The sequence below is a fragment of the Phyllobates terribilis genome, unplaced genomic scaffold, assembly GCF_046119375.1.
Source record: "Phyllobates terribilis strain yellow unplaced genomic scaffold, ASM4611937v1 Scaffold_710__1_contigs__length_769263, whole genome shotgun sequence".
NCBI lineage: Eukaryota > Metazoa > Chordata > Amphibia > Anura > Dendrobatidae > Phyllobates > Phyllobates terribilis.
This window is the reverse complement of record NW_027363470.1, coordinates 578,641-601,146: the sequence shown is the minus strand read 5'-3', so window position 1 is coordinate 601,146 and position 22,506 is coordinate 578,641. Positions and strand designations below refer to the sequence as shown.

Sequence of the window (22,506 nt, the reverse complement as noted above, 5' to 3'; positions counted from 1 at the left end):
AGCAAAGCCAAAGAGTCCATCCCAAAATCCGACAAACAAGCAAAATGAACAAAAAACATTGAATTCAATTCTTTCTGATTTTAGAAACTGCATTAAAGAAGGGGTGCACCGGTCCTGGAGATACTGCAATACCAGGTCAATGCGTGGAGTGGACAGAGCAAGCTCTTTTTCCATCTCCCTGTTCTAAAAATCCATTTAATATATGGTCCCCAGATAGGGGACGTATCAGATATTAAACTGATAAGAACAGATACTACACTTGATCTTAGCCAAAAGGCCGAGAAGCGATAACCAGAATTGGTTTCAAACTACGGAGCCACCCAAGGATCCTGAAAAGTCCATTTGTGGAGATGAGCTCCTGGACTCCCGTTAAGAAGACATGTTGTCAACCTCTAGATCCCTTACATGCCTGCACTTTTCGGCTTGCTGCTGCTGCAATCCACGCGTTTTAGATCTGCATAACTCCACCTCTTTAAACACAGCACCTTCACCCCCTGCTGTTCCCACCCGCCTCAACACCGTTGGAAGGGAGGAGAACCAATTAAGGCGGGGGGTGGGGTGGAACGAGCAGCTGTCTACCCTTAGCAGGAGGGCTCCTGATTACATACCTCTCCTGCTGCTGCTGCTGGCTGTCCAGCAGCAGACTGAAGGTGGCTGCTGCTGTGCACAGGTATATAAAGGCTCAGAGCCTATTATGACACGCGCAGCCAGCGTTCCATTGCCACATTCCATCTACTGCAGGCAGGATACCTGGCTGGCTGAATGTCGCTGAGAAGCTCACAGAGACCGCCATAAGCAACAGTTTAACAGAATGCCACAGACTAATCAACCAAACTTTTTGGGTTGGGTTCTCTTTTATAGTCTGCAGGCATTAAATGAAAGAAGTCAGTGTTCCAGCAGAGGGAGACAACGTTTCAGAAAAGGCATTGTAGCAAACCAAAAAAGAAATTTTAAGCGCAGCAGAGTAACCAGCGCACATACCTGTTAGCTCAGGTGAGTTTAAAAGGCTGCTGTTGATAACAAGGGCATTTGCTAAATAGATGGTGTGTGTGCAACAATATACTGAAAGGTCAATTATATTGTGCAGCTTATCTCACCACCTGTAGTTATTTAGGTGAAAGCTCCAAAATGCTTGCCTAATATGTCTGTTTATCCAAAAGGAAGTAAAAAGGGAGAGCTAGAAAGATAGCATTGCATCACATTACATGGCAATGCAATGCACAGTTGCTGAAGTTGAACCAAAATGAGCTTGTAATCTGGCTTCTGCAACTTTGAACATGAAAAATCCAATGAGGAGAAGAAAAGCAAAGCCAAAGAGTCCATCCCAAAATCCGACAAACAAGCAAAATGAACAAAAAACATTGAATTCAATTCTTTCTGATTTTAGAAACTGCATTAAAGAAGGGGTGCACCGGTCCTGGAGATACTGCAATACCAGGTCAATGCGTGGAGTGGACAGAGCAAGCTCTTTTTCCATCTCCCTGTTCTAAAAATCCATTTAATATATGGTCCCCAGATAGGGGACGTATCAGATATTAAACTGATAAGAACAGATACTACACTTGATCTTAGCCAAAAGGCCGAGAAGCGATAACCAGAATTGGTTTCAAACTACGGAGCCACCCAAGGATCCTGAAAAGTCCATTTGTGGAGATGAGCTCCTGGACTCCCGTTAAGAAGACATGTTGTCAACCTCTAGATCCCTTACATGCCTGCACTTTTCGGCTTGCTGCTGCTGCAATCCACGCGTTTTAGATCTGCATAACTCCACCTCTTTAAACACAGCACCTTCACCCCCTGCTGTTCCCACCCGCCTCAACACCGTTGGAAGGGAGGAGAACCAATTAAGGCGGGGGGTGGGGTGGAACGAGCAGCTGTCTACCCTTAGCAGGAGGGCTCCTGATTACATACCTCTCCTGCTGCTGCTGCTGCTGGCTGTCCAGCAGCAGACTGAAGGTGGCTGCTGCTGTGCACAGGTATATAAAGGCTCAGAGCCTATTATGACACGTGCAGCCAGCGTTCCATTGCCACATTCCATCTACTGCAGGCAGGATACCTGGCTGGCTGAATGTCGCTGAGAAGCTCACAGAGACCGCCATAAGCAACAGTTTAACAGAATGCCACAGACTAATCAACCAAACTTTTTGGGTTGGGTTCTCTTTTATAGTCTGCAGGCATTAAATGAAAGAAGTCAGTGTTCCAGCAGAGGGAGACAACGTTTCAGAAAAGGCATTGTAGCAAACCAAAAAAGAAATTTTAAGCGCAGCAGAGTAACCAGCGCACATACCTGTTAGCTCAGGTGAGTTTAAAAGGCTGCTGTTGATAACAAGGGCATTTGCTAAATAGATGGTGTGTGTGCAACAATATACTGAAAGGTCAATTATATTGTGCAGCTTATCTCACCACCTGTAGTTATTTAGGTGAAAGCTCCAAAATGCTTGCCTAATATGTCTGTTTATCCAAAAGGAAGTAAAAAGGGAGAGCTAGAAAGAAAGCATTGCATCACATTACATGGCAATGCAATGCACAGTTGCTGAAGTTGAACCAAAATGAGCTTGTAATCTGGCTTCTGCAACTTTGAACATGAAAAATCCAATGAGGAGAAGAAAAGCAAAGCCAAAGAGTCCATCCCAAAATCCGACAAACAAGCAAAATGAACAAAAAACATTGAATTCAATTCTTTCTGATTTTAGAAACTGCATTAAAGAAAGGGTGCACCGGTCCTGGAGATACTGCAATACCAGGTCAATGCGTGGAGTGGACAGAGCAAGCTCTTTTTCCATCTCCCTGTTCTAAAAATCCATTTAATATATGGTCCCCAGATAGGGGACGTATCAGATATTAAACTGATAAGAACAGATTTTTTTTTTTTTTCTTTCTTTTTTTTTTCGAAAGCCCGAATTCGTGTACAAAACCCGAGTGCGCTTAAAAAAGTGACAAGTGCCACAAAAAAAGTGCACTAGGATGCTGGTCTTCTTGAAACCCTCTCCAAAAGGAGAAGGGTCCCCCAAACCATTCCCCGTCCCTCCGAGCCAGAAGGCCACAGCGAGGAACAGGGACAAATAGCCACCTCCAGCCGGAGCCAGAGGCGACCCAATCTTACCCCCAGCACCTGCCCGAGTTCTCACCCGAGCAAGGCACTGGGAGCCAAAGACTGTGCTCCCCTCCCGGAAGAGGGGAGCCAACAACGCTCTCCTCCCGAAAGAGGAGAGCCAGGGGGGTTCAGGGGGGAGCGGAACCTGATGGCCACACACTCCCCCCCTAGACCTGCCAAGAGAGGAACCCGTAAGGGAACCGCATCCCGACAAAATCCTAGCAGGACGTGACACACGTGAATAAGTGGACACACAGTGACAAAGAAATTAAATAAATAGTGAAGGTTTCACAGTATAATACTGCCCGGACCTTCGACCGGGAATTGAAAAATTCCCCATCCTAAGGCCAGAAGGCCCGGAATAAGGGTGTGTGTGAAGAAAGAAATATTGAAGTGCTAGTGCAAATGTGCCATAAACTCAAGTGGGGTTCCCAATCCCAGTGAGTTAAGGCACCCCAGGGTCACCACTCCTGGGGCACTTCACACTTCGGGCTTTCGATCTTCCCCGGCTCAATGGCGTCGATCCTGGGGGGCCATGCTTTCCACCAGATGACTATATTAGCCACCTGGCGTACTAACAAGCGCCTAAACCCCAGTGTGCATAATGTATCAATCTACTAGGGCGGCAAACATCCAAAACCGCCTTTTCGAAAGATACTACACTTGATCTTAGCCAAAAGGCCGAGAAGCAATAACCAGAATTGGTTTCAAACTACGGAGCCACCCAAGGATCCTGAAAAGTCCATTTGTGGAGATGAGCTCCTGGACTCCCGTTAAGAAGACATGTTGTCAACCTCTAGATCCCTTACATGCCTGCACTTTTCGGCTTGCTGCTGCTGCAATCCACGCGTTTTAGATCTGCATAACTCCACCTCTTTAAACACAGCACCTTCACCCCCTGCTGTTCCCACCCGCCTCAACACCGTTGGAAGGGAGGAGAACCAATTAAGGCGGGGGGTGGGGTGGAACGAGCAGCTGTCTACCCTTAGCAGGAGGGCTCCTGATTACATACCTCTCCTGCTGCTGCTGCTGCTGGCTGTCCAGCAGCAGACTGAAGGTGGCTGCTGCTGTGCACAGGTATATAAAGGCTCAGAGCCTATTATGACACGCGCAGCCAGCGTTCCATTGCCACATTCCATCTACTGCAGGCAGGATACCTGGCTGGCTGAATGTCGCTGAGAAGCTCACAGAGACCGCCATAAGCAACAGTTTAACAGAATGCCACAGACTAATCAACCAAACTTTTTGGGTTGGGTTCTCTTTTATAGTCTGCAGGCATTAAATGAAAGAAGTCAGTGTTCCAGCAGAGGGAGACAACGTTTCAGAAAAGGCATTGTAGCAAACCAAAAAAGAAATTTTAAGCGCAGCAGAGTAACCAGCGCACATACCTGTTAGCTCAGGTGAGTTTAAAAGGCTGCTGTTGATAACAAGGGCATTTGCTAAATAGATGGTGTGTGTGCAACAATATACTGAAAGGTCAATTATATTGTGCAGCTTATCTCACCACCTGTAGTTATTTAGGTGAAAGCTCCAAAATGCTTGCCTAATATGTCTGTTTATCCAAAAGGAAGTAAAAAGGGAGAGCTAGAAAGATAGCATTGCATCACATTACATGGCAATGCAATGCACAGTTGCTGAAGTTGAACCAAAATGAGCTTGTAATCTGGCTTCTGCAACTTTGAACATGAAAAATCCAATGAGGAGAAGAAAAGCAAAGCCAAAGAGTCCATCCCAAAATCCGACAAACAAGCAAAATGAACAAAAAACATTGAATTCAATTCTTTCTGATTTTAGAAACTGCATTAAAGAAGGGGTGCACCGGTCCTGGAGATACTGCAATACCAGGTCAATGCGTGGAGTGGACAGAGCAAGCTCTTTTTCCATCTCCCTGTTCTAAAAATCCATTTAATATATGGTCCCCAGATAGGGGACGTATCAGATATTAAACTGATAAGAACAGATACTACACTTGATCTTAGCCAAAAGGCCGAGAAGCGATAACCAGAATTGGTTTCAAACTACGGAGCCACCCAAGGATCCTGAAAAGTCCATTTGTGGAGATGAGCTCCTGGACTCCCGTTAAGAAGACATGTTGTCAACCTCTAGATCCCTTACATGCCTGCACTTTTCGGCTTGCTGCTGCTGCAATCCACGCGTTTTAGATCTGCATAACTCCACCTCTTTAAACACAGCACCTTCACCCCCTGCTGTTCCCACCCGCCTCAACACCGTTGGAAGGGAGGAGAACCAATTAAGGCGGGGGGTGGGGTGGAACGAGCAGCTGTCTACCCTTAGCAGGAGGGCTCCTGATTACATACCTCTCCTGCTGCTGCTGCTGCTGGCTGTCCAGCAGCAGACTGAAGGTGGCTGCTGCTGTGCACAGGTATATAAAGGCTCAGAGCCTATTATGACACGCGCAGCCAGCGTTCCATTGCCACATTCCATCTACTGCAGGCAGGATACCTGGCTGGCTGAATGTCGCTGAGAAGCTCACAGAGACCGCCATAAGCAACAGTTTAACAGAATGCCACAGACTAATCAACCAAACTTTTTGGGTTGGGTTCTCTTTTATAGTCTGCAGGCATTAAATGAAAGAAGTCAGTGTTCCAGCAGAAGGAGACAACGTTTCAGAAAAGGCATTGTAGCAAACCAAAAAAGAAATTTTAAGCGCAGCAGAGTAACCAGCGCACATACCTGTTAGCTCAGGTGAGTTTAAAAGGCTGCTGTTGATAACAAGGGCATTTGCTAAATAGATGGTGTGTGTGCAACAATATACTGAAAGGTCAATTATATTGTGCAGCTTATCTCACCACCTGTAGTTATTTAGGTGAAAGCTCCAAAATGCTTGCCTAATATGTCTGTTTATCCAAAAGGAAGTAAAAAGGGAGAGCTAGAAAGATAGCATTGCATCACATTACATGTCAATGCAATGCACAGTTGCTGAAGTTGAACCAAAATGAGCTTGTAATCTGGCTTCTGCAACTTTGAACATGAAAAATCCAATGAGGAGAAGAAAAGCAAAGCCAAAGAGTCCATCCCAAAATCCGACAAACAAGCAAAATGAACAAAAAACATTGAATTCAATTCTTTCTGATTTTAGAAACTGCATTAAAGAAGGGGTGCACCGGTCCTGGAGATACTGCAATACCAGGTCAATGCGTGGAGTGGACAGAGCAAGCTCTTTTTCCATCTCCCTGTTCTAAAAATCCATTTAATATATGGTCCCCAGATAGGGGACGTATCAGATATTAAACTGATAAGAACAGATACTACACTTGATCTTAGCCAAAAGGCCGAGAAGCGATAACCAGAATTGGTTTCAAACTACGGAGCCACCCAAGGATCCTGAAAAGTCCATTTGTGGAGATGAGCTCCTGGACTCCCGTTAAGAAGACATGTTGTCAACCTCTAGATCCCTTACATGCCTGCACTTTTCGGCTTGCTGCTGCTGCAATCCACGCGTTTTAGATCTGCATAACTCCACCTCTTTAAACACAGCACGTTCACCCCCTGCTGTTCCCACCCGCCTCAACACCGTTGGAAGGGAGGAGAACCAATTAAGGCGGGGGGTGGGGTGGAACGAGCAGCTGTCTACCCTTAGCAGGAGGGCTCCTGATTACATACCTCTCCTGCTGCTGCTGGCTGTCCAGCAGCAGACTGAAGGTGGCTGCTGCTGTGCACAGGTATATAAAGGCTCAGAGCCTATTATGACACGCGCAGCCAGCGTTCCATTGCCACATTCCATCTACTGCAGGCAGGATACCTGGCTGGCTGAATGTCGCTGAGAAGCTCACAGAGACCGCCATAAGCAACAGTTTAACAGAATGCCACAGACTAATCAACCAAACTTTTTGGGTTGGGTTCTCTTTTATAGTCTGCAGGCATTAAATGAAAGAAGTCAGTGTTCCAGCAGAGGGAGACAACGTTTCAGAAAAGGCATTGTAGCAAACCAAAAAAGAAATTTTAAGCGCAGCAGAGTAACCAGCGCACATACCTGTTAGCTCAGGTGAGTTTAAAAGGCTGCTGTTGATAACAAGGGCATTTGCTAAATAGATGGTGTGTGTGCAACAATATACTGAAAGGTCAATTATATTGTGCAGCTTATCTCACCACCTGTAGTTATTTAGGTGAAAGCTCCAAAATGCTTTCCTAATATGTCTGTTTATCCAAAAGGAAGTAAAAAGGGAGAGCTAGAAAGATAGCATTGCATCACATTACATGGCAATGCAATGCACAGTTGCTGAAGTTGAACCAAAATGAGCTTGTAATCTGGCTTCTGCAACTTTGAACATGAAAAATCCAATGAGGAGAAGAAAAGCAAAGCCAAAGAGTCCATCCCAAAATCCGACAAACAAGCAAAATGAACAAAAAACATTGAATTCAATTCTTTCTGATTTTAGAAACTGCATTAAAGAAGGGGTGCACCGGTCCTGGAGATACTGCAATACCAGGTCAATGCGTGGAGTGGACAGAGCAAGCTCTTTTTCCATCTCCCTGTTCTAAAAATCCATTTAATATATGGTCCCCAGATAGGGGACGTATCAGATATTAAACTGATAAGAACAGATACTACACTTGATCTTAGCCAAAAGGCCGAGAAGCGATAACCAGAATTGGTTTCAAACTACGGAGCCACCCAAGGATCCTGAAAAGTCCATTTGTGGAGATGAGCTCCTGGACTCCCGTTAAGAAGACATGTTGTCAACCTCTAGATCCCTTACATGCCTGCACTTTTCGGCTTGCTGCTGCTGCAATCCACGCGTTTTAGATCTGCATAACTCCACCTCTTTAAACACAGCACCTTCACCCCCTGCTGTTCCCACCCGCCTCAACACCGTTAGAAGGGAGGAGAACCAATTAAGGCGGGGGGTGGGGTGGAACGAGCAGCTGTCTACCCTTAGCAGGAGGGCTCCTGATTACATACCTCTCCTGCTGCTGCTGCTGCTGGCTGTCCAGCAGCAGACTGAAGGTGGCTGCTGCTGTGCACAGGTATATAAAGGCTCAGAGCCTATTATGACACGCGCAGCCAGCGTTCCATTGCCACATTCCATCTACTGCAGGCAGGATACCTGGCTGGCTGAATGTCGCTGAGAAGCTCACAGAGACCGCCATAAGCAACAGTTTAACAGAATGCCACAGACTAATCAACCAAACTTTTTGGGTTGGGTTCTCTTTTATAGTCTGCAGGCATTAAATGAAAGAAGTCAGTGTTCCAGCAGAGGGAGACAACGTTTCAGAAAAGGCATTGTAGCAAACCAAAAAAGAAATTTTAAGCGCAGCAGAGTAACCAGCGCACATACCTGTTAGCTCAGGTGAGTTTAAAAGGCTGCTGTTGATAACAAGGGCATTTGCTAAATAGATGGTGTGTGTGCAACAATATACTGAAAGGTCAATTATATTGTGCAGCTTATCTCACCACCTGTAGTTATTTAGGTGAAAGCTCCAAAATGCTTGCCTAATATGTCTGTTTATCCAAAAGGAAGTAAAAAGGGAGAGCTAGAAAGATAGCATTGCATCACATTACATGGCAATGCAATGCACAGTTGCTGAAGTTGAACCAAAATGAGCTTGTAATCTGGCTTCTGCAACTTTGAACATGAAAAATCCAATGAGGAGAAGAAAAGCAAAGCCAAAGAGTCCATCCCAAAATCCGACAAACAAGCAAAATGAACAAAAAACATTGAATTCAATTCTTTCTGATTTTAGAAACTGCATTAAAGAAGGGGTGCACCGGTCCTGGAGATACTGCAATACCAGGTCAATGCGTGGAGTGGACAGAGCAAGCTCTTTTTCCATCTCCCTGTTCTAAAAATCCATTTAATATATGGTCCCCAGATAGGGGACGTATCAGATATTAAACTGATAAGAACAGATACTACACTTGATCTTAGCCAAAAGGCCGAGAAGCGATAACCAGAATTGGTTTCAAACTACGGAGCCACCCAAGGATCCTGAAAAGTCCATTTGTGGAGATGAGCTCCTGGACTCCCGTTAAGAAGACATGTTGTCAACCTCTAGATCCCTTACATGCCTGCACTTTTCGGCTTGCTGCTGCTGCAATCCACGCGTTTTAGATCTGCATAACTCCACCTCTTTAAACACAGCACCTTCACCCCCTGCTGTTCCCACCCGCCTCAACACCGTTGGAAGGGAGGAGAACCAATTAAGGCGGGGGGTGGGGTGGAACGAGCAGCTGTCTACCCTTAGCAGGAGGGCTCCTGATTACATACCTCTCCTGCTGCTGCTGCTGCTGGCTGTCCAGCAGCAGACTGAAGGTGGCTGCTGCTGTGCACAGGTATATAAAGGCTCAGAGCCTATTATGACACGCGCAGCCAGCGTTCCATTGCCACATTCCATCTACTGCAGGCAGGATACCTGGCTGGCTGAATGTCGCTGAGAAGCTCACAGAGACCGCCATAAGCAACAGTTTAACAGAATGCCACAGACTAATCAACCAAACTTTTTGGGTTGGGTTCTCTTTTATAGTCTGCAGGCATTAAATGAAAGAAGTCAGTGTTCCAGCAGAAGGAGACAACGTTTCAGAAAAGGCATTGTAGCAAACCAAAAAAGAAATTTTAAGCGCAGCAGAGTAACCAGCGCACATACCTGTTAGCTCAGGTGAGTTTAAAAGGCTGCTGTTGATAACAAGGGCATTTGCTAAATAGATGGTGTGTGTGCAACAATATACTGAAAGGTCAATTATATTGTGCAGCTTATCTCACCACCTGTAGTTATTTAGGTGAAAGCTCCAAAATGCTTGCCTAATATGTCTGTTTATCCAAAAGGAAGTAAAAAGGGAGAGCTAGAAAGATAGCATTGCATCACATTACATGGCAATGCAATGCACAGTTGCTGAAGTTGAACCAAAATGAGCTTGTAATCTGGCTTCTGCAACTTTGAACATGAAAAATCCAATGAGGAGAAGAAAAGCAAAGCCAAAGAGTCCATCCCAAAATCCGACAAACAAGCAAAATGAACAAAAAACATTGAATTCAATTCTTTCTGATTTTAGAAACTGCATTAAAGAAGGGGTGCACCGGTCCTGGAGATACTGCAATACCAGGTCAATGCGTGGAGTGGACAGAGCAAGCTCTTTTTCCATCTCCCTGTTCTAAAAATCCATTTAATATATGGTCCCCAGATAGGGGACGTATCAGATATTAAACTGATAAGAACAGATACTACACTTGATCTTAGCCAAAAGGCCGAGAAGCGATAACCAGAATTGGTTTCAAACTACGGAGCCACCCAAGGATCCTGAAAAGTCCATTTGTGGAGATGAGCTCCTGGACTCCCGTTAAGAAGACATGTTGTCAACCTCTAGATCCCTTACATGCCTGCACTTTTCGGCTTGCTGCTGCTGCAATCCACGCGTTTTAGATCTGCATAACTCCACCTCTTTAAACACAGCACCTTCACCCCCTGCTGTTCCCACCCGCCTCAACACCGTTGGAAGGGAGGAGAACCAATTAAGGCGGGGGGTGGGGTGGAACGAGCAGCTGTCTACCCTTAGCAGGAGGGCTCCTGATTACATACCTCTCCTGCTGCTGCTGCTGCTGGCTGTCCAGCAGCAGACTGAAGGTGGCTGCTGCTGTGCACAGGTATATAAAGGCTCAGAGCCTATTATGACACGCGCAGCCAGCGTTCCATTGCCACATTCCATCTACTGCAGGCAGGATACCTGGCTGGCTGAATGTCGCTGAGAAGCTCACAGAGACCGCCATAAGCAACAGTTTAACAGAATGCCACAGACTAATCAACCAAACTTTTTGGGTTGGGTTCTCTTTTATAGTCTGCAGGCATTAAATGAAAGAAGTCAGTGTTCCAGCAGAGGGAGACAACGTTTCAGAAAAGGCATTGTAGCAAACCAAAAAAGAAATTTTAAGCGCAGCAGAGTAACCAGCGCACATACCTGTTAGCTCAGGTGAGTTTAAAAGGCTGCTGTTGATAACAAGGGCATTTGCTAAATAGATGGTGTGTGTGCAACAATATACTGAAAGGTCAATTATATTGTGCAGCTTATCTCACCACCTGTAGTTATTTAGGTGAAAGCTCCAAAATGCTTGCCTAATATGTCTGTTTATCCAAAAGGAAGTAAAAAGGGAGAGCTAGAAAGATAGCATTGCATCACATTACATGGCAATGCAATGCACAGTTGCTGAAGTTGAACCAAAATGAGCTTGTAATCTGGCTTCTGCAACTTTGAACATGAAAAATCCAATGAGGAGAAGAAAAGCAAAGCCAAAGAGTCCATCCCAAAATCCGACAAACAAGCAAAATGAACAAAAAACATTGAATTCAATTCTTTCTGATTTTAGAAACTGCATTAAAGAAGGGGTGCACCGGTCCTGGAGATACTGCAATACCAGGTCAATGCGTGGAGTGGACAGAGCAAGCTCTTTTTCCATCTCCCTGTTCTAAAAATCCATTTAATATATGGTCCCCAGATAGGGGACGTATCAGATATTAAACTGATAAGAACAGATACTACACTTGATCTTAGCCAAAAGGCCGAGAAGCGATAACCAGAATTGGTTTCAAACTACGGAGCCACCCAAGGATCCTGAAAAGTCCATTTGTGGAGATGAGCACCTGGACTCCCGTTAAGAAGACATGTTGTCAACCTCTAGATCCCTTACATGCCTGCACTTTTCGGCTTGCTGCTGCTGCAATCCACGCGTTTTAGATCTGCATAACTCCACCTCTTTAAACACAGCACCTTCACCCCCTGCTGTTCCCACCCGCCTCAACACCGTTGGAAGGGAGGAGAACCAATTAAGGCGGGGGGTGGGGTGGAACGAGCAGCTGTCTACCCTTAGCAGGAGGGCTCCTGATTACATACCTCTCCTGCTGCTGCTGCTGCTGGCTGTCCAGCAGCAGACTGAAGGTGGCTGCTGCTGTGCACAGGTATATAAAGGCTCAGAGCCTATTATGACACGCGCAGCCAGCGTTCCATTGCCACATTCCATCTACTGCAGGCAGGATACCTGGCTGGCTGAATGTCGCTGAGAAGCTCACAGAGACCGCCATAAGCAACAGTTTAACAGAATGCCACAGACTAATCAACCAAACTTTTTGGGTTGGGTTCTCTTTTATAGTCTGCAGGCATTAAATGAAAGAAGTCAGTGTTCCAGCAGAGGGAGACAACGTTTCAGAAAAGGCATTGTAGCAAACCAAAAAAGAAATTTTAAGCGCAGCAGAGTAACCAGCGCACATACCTGTTAGCTCAGGTGAGTTTAAAAGGCTGCTGTTGATAACAAGGGCATTTGCTAAATAGATGGTGTGTGTGCAACAATATACTGAAAGGTCAATTATATTGTGCAGCTTATCTCACCACCTGTAGTTATTTAGGTGAAAGCTCCAAAATGCTTGCCTAATATGTCTGTTTATCCAAAAGGAAGTAAAAAGGGAGAGCTAGAAAGATAGCATTGCATCACATTACATGGCAATGCAATGCACAGTTGCTGAAGTTGAACCAAAATGAGCTTGTAATCTGGCTTCTGCAACTTTGAACATGAAAAATCCAATGAGGAGAAGAAAAGCAAAGCCAAAGAGTCCATCCCAAAATCCGACAAACAAGCAAAATGAACAAAAAACATTGAATTCAATTCTTTCTGATTTTAGAAACTGCATTAAAGAAGGGGTGCACCGGTCCTGGAGATACTGCAATACCAGGTCAATGCGTGGAGTGGACAGAGCAAGCTCTTTTTCCATCTCCCTGTTCTAAAAATCCATTTAATATATGGTCCCCAGATAGGGGACGTATCAGATATTAAACTGATAAGAACAGATACTACACTTGATCTTAGCCAAAAGGCCGAGAAGCGATAACCAGAATTGGTTTCAAACTACGGAGCCACCCAAGGATCCTGAAAAGTCCATTTGTGGAGATGAGCTCCTGGACTCCCGTTAAGAAGACATGTTGTCAACCTCTAGATCCCTTACATGCCTGCACTTTTCGGCTTGCTGCTGCTGCAATCCACGCGTTTTAGATCTGCATAACTCCACCTCTTTAAACACAGCACCTTCACCCCCTGCTGTTCCCACCCGCCTCAACACCGTTGGAAAGGAGGAGAACCAATTAAGGCGGGGGGTGGGGTGGAACGAGCAGCTGTCTACCCTTAGCAGGAGGGCTCCTGATTACATACCTCTCCTGCTGCTGCTGCTGCTGGCTGTCCAGCAGCAGACTGAAGGTGGCTGCTGCTGTGCACAGGTATATAAAGGCTCAGAGCCTATTATGACACGCGCAGCCAGCGTTCCATTGCCACATTCCATCTACTGCAGGCAGGATACCTGGCTGGCTGAATGTCGCTGAGAAGCTCACAGAGACCGCCATAAGCAACAGTTTAACAGAATGCCACAGACTAATCAACCAAACTTTTTGGGTTGGGTTCTCTTTTATAGTCTGCAGGCATTAAATGAAAGAAGTCAGTGTTCCAGCAGAGGGAGACAACGTTTCAGAAAAGGCATTGTAGCAAACCAAAAAAGAAATTTTAAGCGCAGCAGAGTAACCAGCGCACATACCTGTTAGCTCAGGTGAGTTTAAAAGGCTGCTGTTGATAACAAGGGCATTTGCTAAATAGATGGTGTGTGTGCAACAATATACTGAAAGGTCAATTATATTGTGCAGCTTATCTCACCACCTGTAGTTATTTAGGTGAAAGCTCCAAAATGCTTGCCTAATATGTCTGTTTATCCAAAAGGAAGTAAAAAGGGAGAGCTAGAAAGATAGCATTGCATCACATTACATGGCAATGCAATGCACAGTTGCTGAAGTTGAACCAAAATGAGCTTGTAATCTGGCTTCTGCAACTTTGAACATGAAAAATCCAATGAGGAGAAGAAAAGCAAAGCCAAAGAGTCCATCCCAAAATCCGACAAACAAGCAAAATGAACAAAAAACATTGAATTCAATTCTTTCTGATTTTAGAAACTGCATTAAAGAAGGGGTGCACCGGTCCTGGAGATACTGCAATACCAGGTCAATGCGTGGAGTGGACAGAGCAAGCTCTTTTTCCATCTCCCTGTTCTAAAAATCCATTTAATATATGGTCCCCAGATAGGGGACGTATCAGATATTAAACTGATAAGAACAGATACTACACTTGATCTTAGCCAAAAGGCCGAGAAGCGATAACCAGAATTGGTTTCAAACTACGGAGCCACCCAAGGATCCTGAAAAGTCCATTTGTGGAGATGAGCTCCTGGACTCCCGTTAAGAAGACATGTTGTCAACCTCTAGATCCCTTACATGCCTGCACTTTTCGGCTTGCTGCTGCTGCAATCCACGCGTTTTAGATCTGCATAACTCCACCTCTTTAAACACAGCACCTTCACCCCCTGCTGTTCGCACCCGCCTCAACACCGTTGGAAGGGAGGAGAACCAATTAAGGCGGGGGGTGGGGTGGAACGAGCAGCTGTCTACCCTTAGCAGGAGGGCTCCTGATTACATACCTCTCCTGCTGCTGCTGCTGCTGGCTGTCCAGCAGCAGACTGAAGGTGGCTGCTGCTGTGCACAGGTATATAAAGGCTCAGAGCCTATTATGACACGCGCAGCCAGCGTTCCATTGCCACATTCCATCTACTGCAGGCAGGATACCTGGCTGGCTGAATGTCGCTGAGAAGCTCACAGAGACCGCCATAAGCAACAGTTTAACAGAATGCCACAGACTAATCAACCAAACTTTTTGGGTTGGGTTCTCTTTTATAGTCTGCAGGCATTAAATGAAAGAAGTCAGTGTTCCAGCAGAGGGAGACAACGTTTCAGAAAAGGCATTGTAGCAAACCAAAAAAGAAATTTTAAGCGCAGCAGAGTAACCAGCGCACATACCTGTTAGCTCAGGTGAGTTTAAAAGGCTGCTGTTGATAACAAGGGCATTTGCTAAATAGATGGTGTGTGTGCAACAATATACTGAAAGGTCAATTATATTGTGCAGCTTATCTCACCACCTGTAGTTATTTAGGTGAAAGCTCCAAAATGCTTGCCTAATATGTCTGTTTATCCAAAAGGAAGTAAAAAGGGAGAGCTAGAAAGATAGCATTGCATCACATTACATGGCAATGCAATGCACAGTTGCTGAAGTTGAACCAAAATGAGCTTGTAATCTGGCTTCTGCAACTTTGAACATGAAAAATCCAATGAGGAGAAGAAAAGCAAAGCCAAAGAGTCCATCCCAAAATCCGACAAACAAGCAAAATGAACAAAAAACATTGAATTCAATTCTTTCTGATTTTAGAAACTGCATTAAAGAAGGGGTGCACCGGTCCTGGAGATACTGCAATACCAGGTCAATGCGTGGAGTGGACAGAGCAAGCTCTTTTTCCATCTCCCTGTTCTAAAAATCCATTTAATATATGGTCCCCAGATAGGGGACGTATCAGATATTAAACTGATAAGAACAGATACTACACTTGATCTTAGCCAAAAGGCCGAGAAGCGATAACCAGAATTGGTTTCAAACTACGGAGCCACCCAAGGATCCTGAAAAGTCCATTTGTGGAGATGAGCTCCTGGACTCCCGTTAAGAAGACATGTTGTCAACCTCTAGATCCCTTACATGCCTGCACTTTTCGGCTTGCTGCTGCTGCAATCCACGCGTTTTAGATCTGCATAACTCCACCTCTTTAAACACAGCACCTTCACCCCCTGCTGTTCCCACCCGCCTCAACACCGTTGGAAGGGAGGAGAACCAATTAAGGCGGGGGGTGGGGTGGAACGAGCAGCTGTCTACCCTTAGCAGGAGGGCTCCTGATTACATACCTCTCCTGCTGCTGCTGCTGCTGGCTGTCCAGCAGCAGACTGAAGGTGGCTGCTGCTGTGCACAGGTATATAAAGGCTCAGAGCCTATTATGACACGCGCAGCCAGCGTTCCATTGCCACATTCCATCTACTGCAGGCAGGATACCTGGCTGGCTGAATGTCGCTGAGAAGCTCACAGAGACCGCCATAAGCAACAGTTTAACAGAATGCCACAGACTAATCAACCAAACTTTTTGGGTTGGGTTCTCTTTTATAGTCTGCAGGCATTAAATGAAAGAAGTCAGTGTTCCAGCAGAGGGAGACAACGTTTCAGAAAAGGCATTGTAGCAAACCAAAAAAGAAATTTTAAGCGCAGCAGAGTAACCAGCGCACATACCTGTTAGCTCAGGTGAGTTTAAAAGGCTGCTGTTGATAACAAGGGCATTTGCTAAATAGATGGTGTGTGTGCAACAATATACTGAAAGGTCAATTATATTGTGCAGCTTATCTCACCACCTGTAGTTATTTAGGTGAAAGCTCCAAAATGCTTGCCTAATATGTCTGTTTATCCAAAAGGAAGTAAAAAGGGAGAGCTAGAAAGATAGCATTGCATCACATTACATGGCAATGCAATGCACAGTTGCTGAAGTTGAACCAAAATGAGCTTGTAATCTGGCTTCTGCAACTTTGAACATGAAAAATCCAATGAGGAGAAGAAAAGCAAAGCCAAAGAGTCCATCCCAAAATCCGACAAACAAGCAAAATGAACAAAAAACATTGAATTCAATTCTTTCTGATTTTAGAAACTGCATTAAAGAAGGGGTGCACCGGTCCTGGAGATACTGCAATACCAGGTCAATGCGTGGAGTGGACAGAGCAAGCTCTTTTTCCATCTCCCTGTTCTAAAAATCCATTTAATATATGGTCCTCAGATAGGGGACGTATCAGATATTAAACTGATAAGAACAGATACTTCACTTGATCTTAGCCAAAAGGCCGAGAAGCGATAACCAGAATTGGTTTCAAACTACGGAGCCACCCAAGGATCCTGAAAAGTCCATTTGTGGAGATGAGCTCCTGGACTCCCGTTAAGAAGACATGTTGTCAACCTCTAGATCCCTTACATGCCTGCACTTTTCGGCTTGCTGCTGCTGCAATCCACGCGTTTTAGATCTGCATAACTCCACCTCTTTAAACACAGCACCTTCACCCCCTGCTGTTCGCACCCGCCTCAACACCGTTGGAAGGGAGGAGAACCAATTAAGGCGGGGGGTGGGGTGGAACGAGCAGCTGTCTACCCTTAGCAGGAGGGCTCCTGATTACATACCTCTCCTGCTGCTGCTGCTGCTGGCTGTCCAGCAGCAGACTGAAGGTGGCTGCTGCTGTGCACAGGTATATAAAGGCTCAGAGCCTATTATGACACGCGCAGCCAGCGTTCCATTGCCACATTCCATCTACTGCAGGCAGGATACCTGGCTGGCTGAATGTCGCTGAGAAGCTCACAGAGACCGCCATAAGCAACAGTTTAACAGAATGCCACAGACTAATCAACCAAACTTTTTGGGTTGGGTTCTCTTTTATAGTCTGCAGGCATTAAATGAAAGAAGTCAGTGTTCCAGCAGAGGGAGACAACGTTTCAGAAAAGGCATTGTAGCAAACCAAAAAAGAAATTTTAAGCGCAGCAGAGTAACCAGCGCACATACCTGTTAGCTCAGGTGAGTTTAAAAGGCTGCTGTTGATAACAAGGGCATTTGCTAAATAGATGGTGTGTGTGCAACAATATACTGAAAGGTCAATTATATTGTGCAGCTTATCTCACCACCTGTAGTTATTTAGGTGAAAGCTCCAAAATGCTTGCCTAATATGTCTGTTTATCCAAAAGGAAGTAAAAAGGGAGAGCTAGAAAGATAGCATTGCATCACATTACATGGCAATGCAATGCACAGTTGCTGAAGTTGAACCAAAATGAGCTTGTAATCTGGCTTCTGCAACTTTGAACATGAAAAATCCAATGAGGAGAAGAAAAGCAAAGCCAAAGAGTCCATCCCAAAATCCGACAAACAAGCAAAATGAACAAAAAACATTGAATTCAATTCTTTCTGATTTTAGAAACTGCATTAAAGAAGGGGTGCACCGGTCCTGGAGATACTGCAATACCAGGTCAATGCGTGGAGTGGACAGAGCAAGCTCTTTTTCCATCTCCCTGTTCTAAAAATCCATTTAATATATGGTCCCCAGATAGGGGACGTATCAGATATTAAACTGATAAGAACAGATACTACACTTGATCTTAGCCAAAAGGCCGAGAAGCGATAACCAGAATTGGTTTCAAACTACGGAGCCACCCAAGGATCCTGAAAAGTCCATTTGTGGAGATGAGCTCCTGGACTCCCGTTAAGAAGACATGTTGTCAACCTCTAGATCCCTTACATGCCTGCACTTTTCGGCTTGCTGCTGCTGCAATCCACGCGTTTTAGATCTGCATAACTCCACCTCTTTAAACACAGCACCTTCACCCCCTGCTGTTCCCACCCGCCTCAACACCGTTGGAAGGGAGGAGAACCAATTAAGGCGGGGGGTGGGGTGGAACGAGCAGCTGTCTACCCTTAGCAGGAGGGCTCCTGATTACATACCTCTCCTGCTGCTGCTGCTGCTGGCTGTCCAGCAGCAGACTGAAGGTGGCTGCTGCTGTGCACAGGTATATAAAGGCTCAGAGCCTATTATGACACGCGCAGCCAGCGTTCCATTGCCACATTCCATCTACTGCAGGCAGGATACCTGGCTGGCTGAATGTCGCTGAGAAGCTCACAGAGACCGCCATAAGCAACAGTTTAACAGAATGCCACAGACTAATCAACCAAACTTTTTGGGTTGGGTTCTCTTTTATAGTCTGCAGGCATTAAATGAAAGAAGTCAGTGTTCCAGCAGAGGGAGACAACGTTTCAGAAAAGGCATTGTAGCAAACCAAAAAAGAAATTTTAAGCGCAGCAGAGTAACCAGCGCACATACCTGTTAGCTCAGGTGAGTTTAAAAGGCTGCTGTTGATAACAAGGGCATTTGCTAAATAGATGGTGTGTGTGCAACAATATACTGAAAGGTCAATTATATTGTGCAGCTTATCTCACCACCTGTAGTTATTTAGGTGAAAGCTCCAAAATGCTTGCCTAATATGTCTGTTTATCCAAAAGGAAGTAAAAAGGGAGAGCTAGAAAGATAGCATTGCATCACATTACATGGCAATGCAATGCACAGTTGCTGAAGTTGAACCAAAATGAGCTTGTAATCTGGCTTCTGCAACTTTGAACATGAAAAATCCAATGAGGAGAAGAAAAGCAAAGCCAAAGAGTCCATCCCAAAATCCGACAAACAAGCAAAATGAACAAAAAACATTGAATTCAATTCTTTCTGATTTTAGAAACTGCATTAAAGAAGGGGTGCACCGGTCCTGGAGATACTGCAATACCAGGTCAATGCGTGGAGTGGACAGAGCAAGCTCTTTTTCCATCTCCCTGTTCTAAAAATCCATTTAATATATGGTCCCCAGATAGGGGACGTATCAGATATTAAACTGATAAGAACAGATACTACACTTGATCTTAGCCAAAAGGCCGAGAAGCGATAACCAGAATTGGTTTCAAACTACGGAGCCACCCAAGGATCCTGAAAAGTCCATTTGTGGAGATGAGCTCCTGGACTCCCGTTAAGAAGACATGTTGTCAACCTCTAGATCCCTTACATGCCTGCACTTTTCGGCTTGCTGCTGCTGCAATCCACGCGTTTTAGATCTGCATAACTCCACCTCTTTAAACACAGCACCTTCACCCCCTGCTGTTCCCACCCGCCTCAACACCGTTGGAAGGGAGGAGAACCAATTAAGGCGGGGGGTGGGGTGGAACGAGCAGCTGTCTACCCTTAGCAGGAGGGCTCCTGATTACATACCTCTCCTGCTGCTGCTGCTGCTGGCTGTCCAGCAGCAGACTGAAGGTGGCTGCTGCTGTGCACAGGTATATAAAGGCTCAGAGCCTATTATGACACGCGCAGCCAGCGTTCCATTGCCACATTCCATCTACTGCAGGCAGGATACCTGGCTGGCTGAATGTCGCTGAGAAGCTCACAGAGACCGCCATAAGCAACAGTTTAACAGAATGCCACAGACTAATCAACCAAACTTTTTGGGTTGGGTTCTCTTTTATAGTCTGCAGGCATTAAATGAAAGAAGTCAGTGTTCCAGCAGAGGGAGACAACGTTTCAGAAAAGGCATTGTAGCAAACCAAAAAAGAAATTTTAAGCGCAGCAGAGTAACCAGCGCACATACCTGTTAGCTCAGGTGAGTTTAAAAGGCTGCTGTTGATAACAAGGGCATTTGCTAAATAGATGGTGTGTGTGCAACAATATACTGAAAGGTCAATTATATTGTGCAGCTTATCTCACCACCTGTAGTTATTTAGGTGAAAGCTCCAAAATGCTTGCCTAATATGTCTGTTTATCCAAAAGGAAGTAAAAAGGGAGAGCTAGAAAGATAGCATTGCATCACATTACATGGCAATGCAATGCACAGTTGCTGAAGTTGAACCAAAATGAGCTTGTAATCTGGCTTCTGCAACTTTGAACATGAAAAATCCAATGAGGAGAAGAAAAGCAAAGCCAAAGAGTCCATCCCAAAATCCGACAAACAAGCAAAATGAACAAAAAACATTGAATTCAATTCTTTCTGATTTTAGAAACTGCATTAAAGAAGGGGTGCACCGGTCCTGGAGATACTGCAATACCAGGTCAATGCGTGGAGTGGACAGAGCAAGCTCTTTTTCCATCTCCCTGTTCTAAAAATCCATTTAATATATGGTCCCCAGATAGGGGACGTATCAGATATTAAACTGATAAGAACAGATACTACACTTGATCTTAGCCAAAAGGCCGAGAAGCGATAACCAGAATTGGTTTCAAACTACGGAGCCACCCAAGGATCCTGAAAAGTTCATTTGTGGAGATGAGCTCCTGGACTCCCGTTAAGAAGACATGTTGTCAACCTCTAGATCCCTTACATGCCTGCACTTTTCGGCTTGCTGCTGCTGCAATCCACGCGTTTTAGATCTGCATAACTCCACCTCTTTAAACACAGCACCTTCACCCCCTGCTGTTCCCACCCGCCTCAACACCGTTGGAAGGGAGGAGAACCAATTAAGGCGGGGGGTGGGGTGGAACGAGCAGCTGTCTACCCTTAGCAGGAGGGCTCCTGATTACATACCTCTCCTGCTGCTGCTGCTGCTGGCTGTCCAGCAGCAGACTGAAGGTGGCTGCTGCTGTGCACAGGTATATAAAGGCTCAGAGCCTATTATGACATGCGCAGCCAGCGTTCCATTGCCACATTCCATCTACTGCAGGCAGGATACCTGGCTGGCTGAATGTCGCTGAGAAGCTCACAGAGACCGCCATAAGCAACAGTTTAACAGAATGCCACAGACTAATCAACCAAACTTTTTGGGTTGGGTTCTCTTTTATAGTCTGCAGGCATTAAATGAAAGAAGTCAGTGTTCCAGCAGAGGGAGACAACGTTTCAGAAAAGGCATTGTAGCAAACCAAAAAAGAAATTTTAAGTGCAGCAGAGTAACCAGCGCACATACCTGTTAGCTCAGGTGAGTTTAAAAGGCTGCTGTTGATAACAAGGGCATTTGCTAAATAGATGGTGTGTGTGCAACAATATACTGAAAGGTCAATTATATTGTGCAGCTTATCTCACCACCTGTAGTTATTTAGGTGAAAGCTCCAAAATGCTTGCCTAATATGTCTGTTTATCCAAAAGGAAGTAAAAAGGGAGATCTAGAAAGATAGCATTGCATCACATTACATGGCAATGCAATGCACAGTTGCTGAAGTTGAACCAAAATGAGCTTGTAATCTGGCTTCTGCAACTTTGAACATGAAAAATCCAATGAGGAGAAGAAAAGCAAAGCCAAAGAGTCCATCCCAAAATCCGACAAACAAGCAAAATGAACAAAAAACATTGAATTCAATTCTTTCTGATTTTAGAAACTGCATTAAAGAAGGGGTGCACCGGTCCTGGAGATACTGCAATACCAGGTCAATGCGTGGAGTGGACAGAGCAAGCTCTTTTTCCATTTCCCTGTTCTAAAAATCCATTTAATATATGGTCCCCAGATAGGGGACGTATCAGATATTAAACTGATAAGAACAGATACTACACTTGATCTTAGCCAAAAGGCCGAGAAGCGATAACCAGAATTGGTTTCAAACTACGGAGCCACCCAAGGATCCTGAAAAGTCCATTTGTGGAGATGAGCTCCTGGACTCCCGTTAAGAAGACATGTTGTCAACCTCTAGATCCCTTACATGCCTGCACTTTTCGGCTTGCTGCTGCTGCAATCCACGCGTTTTAGATCTGCATAACTCCACCTCTTTAAACACAGCACCTTCACCCCCTGCTGTTCCCACCCGCCTCAACACCGTTGGAAGGGAGGAGAACCAATTAAGGCGGGGGGTGGGGTGGAACGAGCAGCTGTCTACCCTTAGCAGGAGGGCTCCTGATTACATACCTCTCCTGCTGCTGCTGCTGCTGGCTGTCCAGCAGCAGACTGAAGGTGGCTGCTGCTGTGCACAGGTATATAAAGGCTCAGAGCCTATTATGACATGCGCAGCCAGCGTTCCATTGCCACAT

The 22,506-nt window shown here is 45.3% G+C and overlaps 17 non-coding genes and 1 pseudogene across 17 annotated transcripts; all 18 read right to left on the bottom strand.

Annotated features, from left to right (window-relative positions):
* Window positions 1–98: 98 nt before the first annotated feature.
* Window positions 99–289, bottom strand: LOC141236555 (U2 spliceosomal RNA). Its single transcript, XR_012302206.1, has one exon. It is a non-coding gene; the product is annotated as a U2 spliceosomal RNA (small nuclear RNA).
* A 1,112-nt stretch (window positions 290–1,401) lies between these two features.
* LOC141236554 (U2 spliceosomal RNA) lies at window positions 1,402–1,592 on the bottom strand. Its single transcript, XR_012302205.1, has one exon. It is a non-coding gene; the product is annotated as a U2 spliceosomal RNA (small nuclear RNA).
* A 1,115-nt stretch (window positions 1,593–2,707) lies between these two features.
* Window positions 2,708–2,899, bottom strand: LOC141236765 (U2 spliceosomal RNA). The gene has a single exon (XR_012302401.1). It is a non-coding gene; the product is annotated as a U2 spliceosomal RNA (small nuclear RNA).
* Window positions 2,900–3,695: 796 nt separating this feature from the next.
* Window positions 3,696–3,787, bottom strand: LOC141236794 (U2 spliceosomal RNA; annotated as a pseudogene).
* A 1,115-nt stretch (window positions 3,788–4,902) lies between these two features.
* On the bottom strand, window positions 4,903–5,093 carry LOC141236553 (U2 spliceosomal RNA). The gene has a single exon (XR_012302204.1). It is a non-coding gene; the product is annotated as a U2 spliceosomal RNA (small nuclear RNA).
* A 1,115-nt stretch (window positions 5,094–6,208) lies between these two features.
* LOC141236552 (U2 spliceosomal RNA) lies at window positions 6,209–6,399 on the bottom strand. Its single transcript, XR_012302203.1, has one exon. It is a non-coding gene; the product is annotated as a U2 spliceosomal RNA (small nuclear RNA).
* Window positions 6,400–7,508: 1,109 nt separating this feature from the next.
* On the bottom strand, window positions 7,509–7,699 carry LOC141236551 (U2 spliceosomal RNA). The gene has a single exon (XR_012302202.1). It is a non-coding gene; the product is annotated as a U2 spliceosomal RNA (small nuclear RNA).
* Window positions 7,700–8,814: 1,115 nt separating this feature from the next.
* LOC141236549 (U2 spliceosomal RNA) lies at window positions 8,815–9,005 on the bottom strand. The gene has a single exon (XR_012302200.1). It is a non-coding gene; the product is annotated as a U2 spliceosomal RNA (small nuclear RNA).
* Window positions 9,006–10,120: 1,115 nt separating this feature from the next.
* On the bottom strand, window positions 10,121–10,311 carry LOC141236548 (U2 spliceosomal RNA). The gene has a single exon (XR_012302199.1). It is a non-coding gene; the product is annotated as a U2 spliceosomal RNA (small nuclear RNA).
* Window positions 10,312–11,426: 1,115 nt separating this feature from the next.
* LOC141236547 (U2 spliceosomal RNA) lies at window positions 11,427–11,617 on the bottom strand. The gene has a single exon (XR_012302198.1). It is a non-coding gene; the product is annotated as a U2 spliceosomal RNA (small nuclear RNA).
* A 1,115-nt stretch (window positions 11,618–12,732) lies between these two features.
* On the bottom strand, window positions 12,733–12,923 carry LOC141236546 (U2 spliceosomal RNA). The gene has a single exon (XR_012302197.1). It is a non-coding gene; the product is annotated as a U2 spliceosomal RNA (small nuclear RNA).
* Window positions 12,924–14,038: 1,115 nt separating this feature from the next.
* Window positions 14,039–14,229, bottom strand: LOC141236545 (U2 spliceosomal RNA). The gene has a single exon (XR_012302196.1). It is a non-coding gene; the product is annotated as a U2 spliceosomal RNA (small nuclear RNA).
* A 1,115-nt stretch (window positions 14,230–15,344) lies between these two features.
* On the bottom strand, window positions 15,345–15,535 carry LOC141236542 (U2 spliceosomal RNA). Its single transcript, XR_012302194.1, has one exon. It is a non-coding gene; the product is annotated as a U2 spliceosomal RNA (small nuclear RNA).
* Window positions 15,536–16,650: 1,115 nt separating this feature from the next.
* LOC141236695 (U2 spliceosomal RNA) lies at window positions 16,651–16,841 on the bottom strand. The gene has a single exon (XR_012302345.1). It is a non-coding gene; the product is annotated as a U2 spliceosomal RNA (small nuclear RNA).
* Window positions 16,842–17,956: 1,115 nt separating this feature from the next.
* On the bottom strand, window positions 17,957–18,147 carry LOC141236541 (U2 spliceosomal RNA). The gene has a single exon (XR_012302193.1). It is a non-coding gene; the product is annotated as a U2 spliceosomal RNA (small nuclear RNA).
* Window positions 18,148–19,262: 1,115 nt separating this feature from the next.
* LOC141236540 (U2 spliceosomal RNA) lies at window positions 19,263–19,453 on the bottom strand. Its single transcript, XR_012302192.1, has one exon. It is a non-coding gene; the product is annotated as a U2 spliceosomal RNA (small nuclear RNA).
* A 1,115-nt stretch (window positions 19,454–20,568) lies between these two features.
* Window positions 20,569–20,759, bottom strand: LOC141236539 (U2 spliceosomal RNA). Its single transcript, XR_012302191.1, has one exon. It is a non-coding gene; the product is annotated as a U2 spliceosomal RNA (small nuclear RNA).
* Window positions 20,760–21,874: 1,115 nt separating this feature from the next.
* On the bottom strand, window positions 21,875–22,065 carry LOC141236659 (U2 spliceosomal RNA). Its single transcript, XR_012302310.1, has one exon. It is a non-coding gene; the product is annotated as a U2 spliceosomal RNA (small nuclear RNA).
* Window positions 22,066–22,506: the final 441 nt, after the last annotated feature.